An 11,995-nucleotide genomic window follows, 5' to 3' on the forward strand; every position below is an offset into this window, starting at 1 on the left:
CACTTTCAGCTTTCTGGCTTCACTGTGGGATCCAGCATAGAACATGATTGAGCTGTCAGAGAACCTCCTGAAGGAAAGTTGTACCTGATAAGTAAGAGTTTCCAGAAAAATGGTGACACATACAGGAAGAAAAATAGATTGTTTAACTCAGTCTGAAAAATCCCTTTTGATTCATAAACTGTCTACATGATTGAAACATATGAAACCATCTCTTTCTCTAAGCAGATTCTTCTCAATTCACATACAAGCACCTCAGGGGGCAAATAAAACTTCTCTGTGTAGGCATGAGGAGGAATCACATTAGCAGAAGGAAAATAAGGTGCTGTAGAAATGAGAAAGTGCTGTAGAAATGAGAACACAAAATGCTAACCTGGAGGAGAGAGGGTGGCAGAGTGAGTGAAAGAGAGGGCATCTGATGCCGTTTAAATCATTTTTAAGGAAAACTAAACATCCTGATTGGAAAAAAAAAAAAAAAGAAAGAAAGGAAGTCACTGTGGATGTCAAAGAACACACAGGCTTTCCACAACTGGAATCACAGACAATTTGGAGCTTGATGGGCTCCACTGCAATAGACTTGAAACTTCATTTGTGTCATTTGGTCCTAGCAAATGGAACCTGGCTTTTCTGGGAAAGAATTCCAGCTGCCAGTTTGAATCCACTGAGTAGTTCTATCCAGTGCCAATTATAATCTTGAAAGATGCAGTCCCAAAATCCCCAAAATCACAGCTACAAAAGATTAAAATCCTGAATGCTGAATTCTGGGACAGGATTAGTGTGTTTTCATTGCATGCTGGATAGTTGTATCATGTTAGTTGTATCAAGTTAGTCAAAACGATTACCTTGCTGTCTTTATTTGGAAATTAAATGTGGTTTAAGGAGGTGCATATGAGTGACAAAGGGTGGACTTGTGTACTGCCTACAAACCTGGTAAAGCATTATTTTGGATGTGTCTGTAAGGGCTTTTTCAGAGGAGATTATTGTGTGAGTCTGAGTGGATTAACTAGGTGTGGGGGAATCTGCTGTCAATGTTGAAGGACACCATCCAATCAGCTGAAGGCCAGGAGAGAGAAGAAACACATAAGGCAAATTGGTCTCTCTCTGAGAGCTGGGGTAGACCTTCTGCTGCCTTGGACACCAGAACTCCAGGTTCACCAGTCTTTGGACTCAGGACTTTCACCAGCAGTCTCCTAGGTGCTGAGGCTTCCAGCCATGAACTAGGTTACAACCTCAGCTTTCCTGGTTCTGTGAACTTCAGACTTGGACTGAGCCAAGTCTCCAGCTTGCAGATGGCCTGTTGTGGAACTTCTCAGCCTCCATAATTGTGTGAGCCCATCCTACTGATAAGGCTCCTTCCTCTATCTATACACATATCCTATTGGTTCTGTCTCTCTGGAGAACCTTGACTAAAATAGATTTGATATTAAGGAAGCCAAATGTCATTCCTCCTTACTTTATTACTTGCAACATAATGGGAGAGATCTGTGAAATTGTTCCCTCACAAAAGGCTATGATGGTCTAAGCATATGAGGCCTCTTAACAGTGAAAGATAAAACTTTAAAAGCTAATTACTATTGGCATTTTGAAAGCAGAAAATCACTTAATTGCAATGGTTGAGCAATAACCAGTCTTTCGAATGGACTGCACATACTTACAAAATTTGTAGACCACAGTCACTCTTCAAGTACAAGTGCAGTGAGTGTTTCAAAAATCATAGAAGTGAAAATGCAAACGAAAAATACAGAAATCTCCCCTGCCAAATTATTCAATCATATAAGACTTCTGCCCTTTCACATATAGTGCCAATTTCCTATGCTATGTATTTCATCTTTGCTTCATTTCCAATACTGGAGGTATAAGTTGTGTAAAGACTTCTGTAGAGTTCTAATTTGTTTTATGCATTTTTTGCAAATTTGACTCTATGAAAGTGTGTTATCGGAACGTTGACTTTGTGTGTAAGCACTGTGTGTGTGTATGAAAATATCAAAACTTCCTTAATAAAGATGTCCTTTCTGTACATCTGAATTTGTGAAAGATAAAATATCTCAAGATGTCAGCTACTTGGGCAACTGCATATGTGGTGGTGACTCACTGTGGTTTTTGATGGGTCTCATTGAAACATGCAGTTTGTCCATCATAGTATTTCAGATGACTGCAGTTATAAAGCTGGGTGCACGCAGTTACCAATCATAGTGATATGTGTTTATACATTTCACTTTTTGACTTATTTATTAATGAATATGGTTTGTCTGCTCATAACTGTTATATATATGTGGCTATCATTAGAATACTTGAGTGCTTATGCTTGCGAAAATGTGTATGTTATTATTGCCTATTTTATGGTGTAAAGTGGCCTATGATGTGTTCTGTCATGTTTTTATATGTTTCTCAAATAAATTCCCTTTAAAATGTAAATAAATGTATTTTAAAATTTTTTTTTAATTATTTTTTCTACCTGGGTTTGGTGGCACATGCTGTAGTCCCACCCAGCTACTTGGGACGCTGAAGCAGGAGGATTACTTGAGCCCAGGAGTTCAAGGCTGCAATATGCTATGATTGTGCCTGGGAAGAGCCATTGCACTCCAGCCTGGGCAACAAGCAAGACCCTATCTCTAAATAAATAAGTTTTTCTTCGAAATTACATATTTGGTATTTTGATCTTTCAGGATTTCAACATTTGGAATTAAGGCAATAGGGATTGTATCTTTTGGGATTATGCCCCAACTCAACTCTATCCTATGTCATTGACCTCTAGTGAGAGTCTATTGGATTGAGTAAGATCAGTGTTTTTCATGCTGGGATTAGAGAACAGATCACTCCTTGTGGTGTCATGGCTGTAAAAGATGAGATTTGATTGGCAGAAGCCAATATTTAGACAACTGCTTGGAAGACTTGCCAGATATTAGTGAAATGGGAAGGAGAAATTGCAATTTGAAAAGATTATACCCTTTTTCATTTGGGATTTTTAAGTTCTTCCAGGTAAAAATATCTCATGTATACAATTGTATACAATTGCTGGTGGGTATGTAAATTTTACAACTACTTTGGGGAATAATTTGGAAATACCTAGAAAAGTTGAAGATGCACTTTCCACACAACCCAGCAATTTCACTTCCAAGTAGCTGCTATGGACTGAATTGTGTCCTCTCAAATTCACATGTTAAAGCCTTAACCTTCAATATACGTTGACACAGGGTCTTCAGGAGATATTTAAGGTTAAATGTAGTAATAAGGATGAGGCCCTAATTCAATAGCACTGTGTCTTTCTAAGAGGAGAAAGAGAAAGAGATCTCATTCTCTCTCTCTTTCTGCCACATGAAGACACAGTGTGTGGCCACCTACAAGGCGGCAAAAGGGGCCTCACCAGAACGCTGTTATCCTTGGTACCTTGATCTCAGACTTCCATCCTCCAGAACTGTGAGAAAATAAGTTTTGCTTGTTTAATCTACTCAGTCTACGGTATTTGTATTTGTATTTGCATGGTATTTTGCAGCCTGAGCAGGCCAAGATGGTGGCTATCCTAGAAAAGCTTTTATGTGTGTCCAAGAAGACAAAATACAAAATACATATTCATCATACCATTGTTCCTAATAATACAATTACAGAGACTGGCCAGGCGTGGTGGCTCATGCCTATAATACCAGCACTTTGGGAGGCTGAGGTGGGTGCATCACTTGAGGTCAGGAGTTCAAGACCAGCCTGGCCAACATGGTGAAACCCTGTCTCTACCAAATAAATATAAATATATATAAATATACACACACACACACACATATGTATAAACAAGCTAACTTCCTGTAAAGAAACTATTTATATAACAGAATTCCATACAACAGTTGAAATGAATGAACTCCAATAACAGGTACTCATATAAATAAATCTCAAAAATATAGTGTCAAGAAATAAGTCAAGCTTTAAAAGAATGCTTATACATGCTATCGTGTAAAATTTAAAACATAAAACAATAGTTTATAATTTTTTGGAAACATACTTGTATAAATAAAAATAAGCATTATTTAGTGCATGCTTATCATGACAATACATGTCTATCATGTTTTACATAGTTGAGGAAACAGAATTTTGGCTGTTTTAATTAGTTAGGGCCACCCAACACCAGATACCCGATGAGATTCTTTAACCTATAGTTCATGAAAAATAAATAAAGACTTGAAGGAGAATGACAAATTATTCTGAGGAATAATGGCTAAATACACAACTTATGTGTGCATAATTTCATACTACACAGTTGGAGGCATGATACTAGATAATATTTACACACACACACACACAAACTACATGCTTAGCCAGCATAGATAAGAAAATGGTCTTTACACTTGCTCAAATTAGATTGCTGTCTTTTTCATTATCCAGGCTTTGTGAATTCTCTAGCATGTCCTAAACCATTCTCATCCATCACTTTCACCATCAGAGTCCTTATCTCTATTTGAAAAAAAAAAAAAAAAAAGCTCAGCCTCCTGCTTATCTGATTGTCCAAAATTCACTTAAAATCCTGCTTTGACAGGTAGTATTTCTAAGGATGTTCTTGACTTTCAACATGCTTTGTGGTTCTCTGACCGGGTGCCTGTTTGATATTCCCTTACCTGGTAGGTTGAAGGGGTGTTTTAACTCTGGTCTTTGGCAGGAAGAGTGCGTTTTCATTTGGGCTAGCAGTGAAAACATGAACGTGTGTGATTTCTTATCTTCCACCACGAAACACTCCTCGGGGCACAGCAGTTCAAGGGTGCTTTGTAAGTGATATCCTGGAATCACTACTTGCATTTGTAGATTTTTACATCATTTTATATTGTTTCATTTTTTATTTATCCACGATATACTTCCAAGAGAAGTAAAAGAAACCTACACATTTCCAATAAAAACACAGAAAGAAAAAATATAATACATTGCACCTATTTTTTCCATCTGCTTAAAATTAATATAAAGAATCTTATCCCAGGACATAATTTACTTTGACTTGGGTCAAATTTTTTATATACAGTTTGTTCTTTTGTTTATGTCAGTTTTTCCCAAACTGACTTTTATACAACTGTTATTAACTCTTTTGTTAAGTGTGAAGAAAAAAAGTGTTTCAATGTCAAATAAACGGGTATAATTGGGGTTAGACCAAATTCAATAAGTTTCACTTTTGAAGACTTTCTCAGAGGCTATATGTGGCTGTACATTAGAAACCCCAAGAGATGCTAAAGTATACAGTGTAACAACACCCTCACTTCCTTTTCAATGTTGTATTATAGAATGCTTATTGATGTCACAGATTCTGTATTTTTTCATATTTAGGCAGATTATAGTTCAAATCTCTTGGATTTATTGTTCAAATCCATTTTTATAATTAGCTTCCTAACCTCATTTTTAAATACAATTGAATTTTGTACTTCTTTTTATTTAAATTATGAAATTTACATTCATAAAAATTCAAATCACACAGAAGTATAGTGAATAAAAAGCAAACATTTTCACCCTCCCCAGAATCACATTCTCTTCCCTCAGAAGTAACCATTGACTAGAGTTTGGTGAGTCTCTTTTTAAGTCACTTTTATGCAAAACAATCAAGTTACTATTTCATATCGTCTGAGGAAAACAACAGACATCTTCAAAATTGGATTAGAAAAAAAGTTGTAAAAGATATCTTCAAATTATATATGTATATATACATATGTATATATACATATATATATTTCCCTGGTAATTCAATGGCTACATTTCAAATACTGTCAGATTTGGTTTTAGGTGAAACTCTTGACTTTTCATTAACATAAGTGGTTACCAAGAAAATAAGTTGAAGAATATATAATTTCTTCACATTTTCCCCTAAATTATGCTAGATAAATTAAATCTTTAACTTTAGTCTTTCTTTAAACCCTTCACTAATTTATGTCAAACTATCAAAATAAGCATAAATCAAACCACACCCTCACTCACCAAACAGACAAGACCTCAACGCCCTCTAGTGGAGTGGCCTCCATGCTCCATTGTATGGGACCAACCCCTATTCCAGTGGGTAAGCCAAAGTGAATGAGCTCTTAATGAGGATGAGATTATAACTCGTCAAGGTTAGAATGGTACTCCCTCTTTCATTCATTTAACAAATAGCTAAACTTGCTTTAAAAGAAATTAAGTTAAAATGAGCCATGACCAAGAAAACAAGAAAAAACTATGAGGGGAAATATCCACATATAAGATACCAAATAATAACTTTATCACTATAGAAAATCAGTCTCTGATCTTCCAAGTATCTGTTTGTCTTGACTTCTTACTCTTGGCCACATCGCAACTCTTTACTACTGAATTTACAGAGATTTAAATCTATTCTTTCATTTTTTTAAGTGCTTAGCTTATGTTTGTCTTTAATTTCACTTCTCTGGATTTATCACTTTTCCTTAAGAATTACTTCATTCATTTTCCCAAACAACAACAAAAAAAATCACCATTTAATTCACTTTTCTGCTTTTGTTTCTTTTTTCTTGGAGACAAAAATCTCACTTTGTTGCCCAGGCTGGAGCGCAGTGGCGTGATCACGGCTCACTGTAACCTCGACCACCTGGGCTCAGGCAATCCTCCCACCTCAGCCCCCTGAGTAGCTAGGACCACAGCTGTGCACCACCGTGCCCAGCTAGTTTCTTAATTTTTGCAGAGATGGGGGTCTCACTGCTCAGGCTGGTCTTGAACTCCTGGCTCCAAGCAATCCTCCCACCTTGGCCTCCCAAAGTGCTGGGATTACAGGCATGAGCCACCACACCGAGCCACTTTTCTGCTTTTCTCCCCCTGAGAATGTGAGCTATCAGCCTCTCCCATTTAAAAGATAACTCCTATTCCAGGGCATAATGAGAGGTAGTAGAGGATCGTGGTTAAAAGCATAGAGTGTGGAGCCAGCAGGCCTGCTTTCAAAGCCCAGAAGAGCAATTTACTGTCCATGTGATGTTGAGCTAGTCGTTTAAATCCTATGCATCTCAGTTTTCTCATCTGTAAAATCAGAATGATGATAATAGCATCCAATAGGCATTTGGCTTAAGTAAGAAAATCCATGTAGAGGAGGTAGAACAGTGCATAAAACATAGTAAGCACTCAATAACTGTTACTTGATATTACTACTTCATCAGAGTAAATAAAAATAAGACACCAGGAATGAAAGATTTTAATCCAACCTTTCTTTTCAAAACCAAAGGCAAACTGTTCATTAGCCAAACCCCACCATTCCTTGTTTAAATGATTGCGATCACCTCCTACCTAGCCTTGTAGCCAGCAGTCTCTCCCATTCATCTACTCTCATCAGTCAGATTTATTTTCCTAAAAATAATATTAACATTTCTAGTTCAGGATATGATGAACTAACTTCCTGCTGCAAACAAGTATAAAAACTAATATATAAAACAACTGTGTGAAGAAACTGGAAATCACCCAATTCCTGCAGGGTTGGAAAGGACAGGCTACAATACTTGAGAGGAGAAGCACAGGCAGTGAACTGTACTCTCAACAGGACTTTTTCCCTGACGGCATTTCCAAATTCATAAAATAGGGGAATAGATCCAAGCTGAAATTTTAATGGATTGAAGAGAAACAGATTGGAATCTGGGGCTGCTAAACTGGGCTAAGACTTGAGAGGAAAAAAATTATAGAGAACAGGGATCCGATGTGAAATGAAATGAAATGAAATGAAAAAGGTCATCCAAACCCCACCCCACTGCTCTTTTAGGCTCCCGACTCTGTCTTTATTTTCTTCTTTGTTTGTTTTGAGAGGGAGTCTCGCTCTGTCACCCAGGCTGGAGTGCAGTGGCACAATCTCGGCTCACTGCAACCTCTGCCTCCTGGGTTCACGCCATTCTCCTGCCTCAGCCTCCCGAGTAGCTGGGACTACAGGCGCCCACCACCATGCCCGGCTAATTTTTTATATTTTTCGTAGAGACAGAGTTTCACCATGTTAGCCAGGATGGTCTCGATCTCCTGACCTCGTGATCCGCCCACCTCAGCCTCCCAAAGCGCTGGGATTATAGGCGTGAGCCACCGCGCCCAGCCTCTCTTTAGTTTCATATGCCCAAGACTGAGAGGTGAAGCCGGCTGGGCTTCTGGGTCAGGTGGGGACTTGGAGAACTTTTCTGTCTAGCTAAAAAATTGTAAATGCACCAATCAGTGCTCTGTGTCTAGCTAAAGGTTTGTAAATGCACCAATCAGCACTCTGTAAAAACACATCAATCAGCACTCTTTGTCTAGCTAAAGGATTGTAAATGCACCAATCAGCACTCTGTAAAATGGACCAATCAGCACTCTGTAAAATGGACTAATCAGCACTCTGTAAAATGGACCAATCAGCAGGACATGGGTGGGGCCAAATAAGGGAATAAAAGCTGGCCACCTGAGCCAGCAGCAGCAACCCACTCGGGTCCCCTTCCAGGTCGTGGAAGCTTTGTTCTTTTGCTCTTCAAAATAAATCTTGCTGCTGCTCAGTCTTTGGGTCCACGCTACCTTTATGAGTTGTAACACTCACCGTGAGGGTCTGCAGCTTCATTCCTGAAGTCAGCGAGACCATGAACCCACCAGGAGGAAGAAACAACTCCGGACACACCACCTTTAAGAGCTGTAACACTCAGTGAGAAGGTCTGCGGCGTCATTCCTGAAGTCAGCGAGACCATGAACCCACTGGAAGGAACCAATTCCGGACACAAGACTATGGAAAAACCTAGCAGAAAACAGGATCTGTGAGAACAAAGAGCTGAGCAAAAGTTTAATTAGATAGTTGTGCAATGCTGCAAAGATAGAAATTTGAGTTCAGGCCCAGGTTAGATGAAGGGGTCTTGGGGAAGGGTATGTCAATAAAAATATCCTGGGCTTTCAATTGAGATGCAGAAGTATTTTACCCTATGAGTAAGGACAAATCTGAAAGAGGAAAACCTTAATAATGATTAAAACCATTCCCCATTCCGCCAAAGAATCAAAATGATCCTCTTATATCTTATCCACCTGCTGGAAGAAAACTTAATCTTCTCTGGAGGAAAGTAACAGTATTTATAGGCCCTACAATTTTTCACTTATATCTGGCTAAAAAAACAAGACCAAATAACTAAAAGCTACACTTTTAAAAATACAATAATAATAGATCTAAAGATAATGAAAACATTGAAGTAATCAGACAAGGAGTTGAAAATAAAGACCATTAATGTGTTCAATAAAACAGAGGATGCCTGAAATCCCAGCACTTTGGGAGGCTGAGGTGGGCAGATCACTTGAGGCCAGGAGTTCGAGACCAGCCTGGCCAACATGGCAAAACCCCATCTCTACTAAAAATACAAAAATTAGCCAGGCATGCTGGTGCACATCAGTAATCCCAGCTGCTCAGGATGCTGAGGCCCAACAATGGCTTGAACCCAGGAGGCGGAGGTTGCAGTGAGCCAAGATCACACCACTGCACTCCAGCCTGGGCAACAGAGCGAGACTCTATCTCAAAAGAAAAGAAAACAAACAAACAAACAACAACAACAAAAAAAAACAGAGGAAAATATTGATAATTTCAACAAAGACCTGGAATCTATTAGATGCAGCAGAACAGAGAACTTCCAGTAAACTGGAAAGCAAGCCAGTAAACTTACTTAGTTTGAAGCACAGAAAGGCAAAAGGATGGAAAATACAGAAAAGAGTATGAGAGATACATGAAAAACAGTGATAAAGTCTAACACTTACAATTGGAATCTTAGAAATAGAGAGGATATGATGATTCGGAAACAACATTTGAAGAAATACTGGCTCTAAAAATGTTCCAAAGTTGCTAAAAGACATGAAACCACAGAATCAAGACACTCTATGAATCTCATGTAAAATAAAATTATGAAGAAAACCACACTTGGGTACATCATAGTTAAGTTGCTAATAAGACAAATAGACAAGTCTTAAAATCACTCAGAATAAAAAAAAAAAAGCCACATGTTATTTTCAAAGAAGCAACAATAAAGTTATTAGTTTGGTGCAAAAGTAATTTTTGCCATTACTTTTGCACCAACCTAATATTAGCTTACTTTTCAACAGACATTATGGAAATTGGAATATACTGAAATGGAATTAAAATGCTAAAAGAAAAAAGAACTTCTTACCTTGCCACTTAGAAGTCTATACACAGCAAAAATACTATTCAAAAAAGGAGGCAAAAAGTAAGGCCTTTTCAGACAAAAGCTGAGAGAATTTATCACCAGCAGATCTTCACCACAATACCAAAGAGTTATTTAGGCTGATGAAAATTATCCCAGATGGAACCACAAGCCAGCATAAAAGAATGAAGAGCACCAGTTTATAAAAGACAAAAAATAATAATTATACCTTGTAGGGATTTGAATATATTTAGAAGTAAAATACATGACAATAGCACAGTAGATGAGGGAGATAAACAGAGCTAATCTGTTGTAAAATTATTCCATTTTTAGGGAATTGTTAAAAGTAGTAATTAAAGGTAAACCATAATAACTCTAAGATGCATGTAATATTCTATTGTTTAAATAGCCACCACAAAACTTACTGGTCTAAAACAACCACAGCATTTATTTTATTCATGAATCTACAATTTAGGCAGGGTTAAATGGGGGCAGATTGTCTATTATGCCCTACTCAGCATTAGCTAGGATGACTCAAAGGCTTGCTAACTTGTCTGTTTGGTAGTTGATGCTAGCTCTTGGCTGGAACCTCCATGGCACTATGTCCAGAACACCAAAATGTGGTCTTTCTATCTAGCTCCCTGACTTGGGATGGTGGCTAGGTTCCAAGGTTGGGTGCCAGGCTAGAGAGCCAGGCAGAAACTATATCTCCTTTTCTAACCTATCCTCAGAAGTCATATAGTGTCACCTTTACCACATTTTATTGGTTAAAAGCAAGTCACTGAAGACATCCATATTCAAGGGGAGGGAAATTAAGACTCTACCTGTTGATGAGAGGAATGTCAAATAACTTGTGGACATGCTTTAAAAACAGAGTTTCAACAAATTTCGAAGAATTGTTTTTAGATCAAATTCTCTGACAACAATGCAATTCAGTTACAAATCATTATAAAAATGATATTTTCCTACATTTTCTCCTGGAAGCTTTATATTTTTACCTTTCATATCTAAATCCACAATCCTCTAGAATTGATTTTTACGTATGGTGTGAGACTCGGGGTCAAATTTTCTTTTATACCTTATGGATATACTATTGACTTGGAACCATTATTATGAAAACGTCCCACTTCTCTGGAGAGCCACCTTTGTCTTAAATCAAGTCATATAAGTATGGGCGTGTTTCAGGACTTTCTATTCTATTCCACTGGTCCACTAGTCTATCCTAGTCCATACCACACTATTTTGATAACTGTGGATCTATATTTAGTCTTGTTATTCAGGCAAGCTAGTCCTCTTACCTGTGCTTTGGTTGTGCATTGTCCCCTTGGATTTCCATGTAAAATTTAGAATCAACTTGTCAAGTTCTACACAAGAACACAAGCTAGGATTTTGATTGCACAATATCTGTAGATCAATAAGCAGACAACTAATGTCTTTATAACATTGAGACTTCCAACCCATGAACATAATATCTCTCCATTTATTTATGTCTTCTTTAGTTTCTCTCAATACTTTTTAATAGATTTTTAAGGTAGAAGACCTGTGTATCTTCATTAGATTTAGTCCTAAAATTTTTATATTTTTAACAATGTTATGGTCTCTTTATTATTTGTACCTGATACCTAAAAATACAATTGTGTTGATGTTTGTATTTGCATCACAACCTTACTTTCAGCAATCTATATAAATTCTTTTGGATTTTCTATTGTATGTATCATCATGTCACCTGCAAATAAGATTTTATATCTTCCTTTCCAGTCTTTATGTATATTTTTCCTTTTCTTACCTTATTGTACTGGCTAGTACTTCAGTACAATGTTGAATAAAGGACATTCTGTTCTTATTCCTCATCTTAGAAAGTTTTCCATGTTTTACAGTTTAATTGATGTTTATAGGTTTTCAAAATACCC

The sequence above is a fragment of the Pan troglodytes genome, chromosome 3, assembly GCF_028858775.2.
Source record: "Pan troglodytes isolate AG18354 chromosome 3, NHGRI_mPanTro3-v2.0_pri, whole genome shotgun sequence".
In the NCBI taxonomy this organism is placed as follows: domain Eukaryota; kingdom Metazoa; phylum Chordata; class Mammalia; order Primates; family Hominidae; genus Pan; species Pan troglodytes.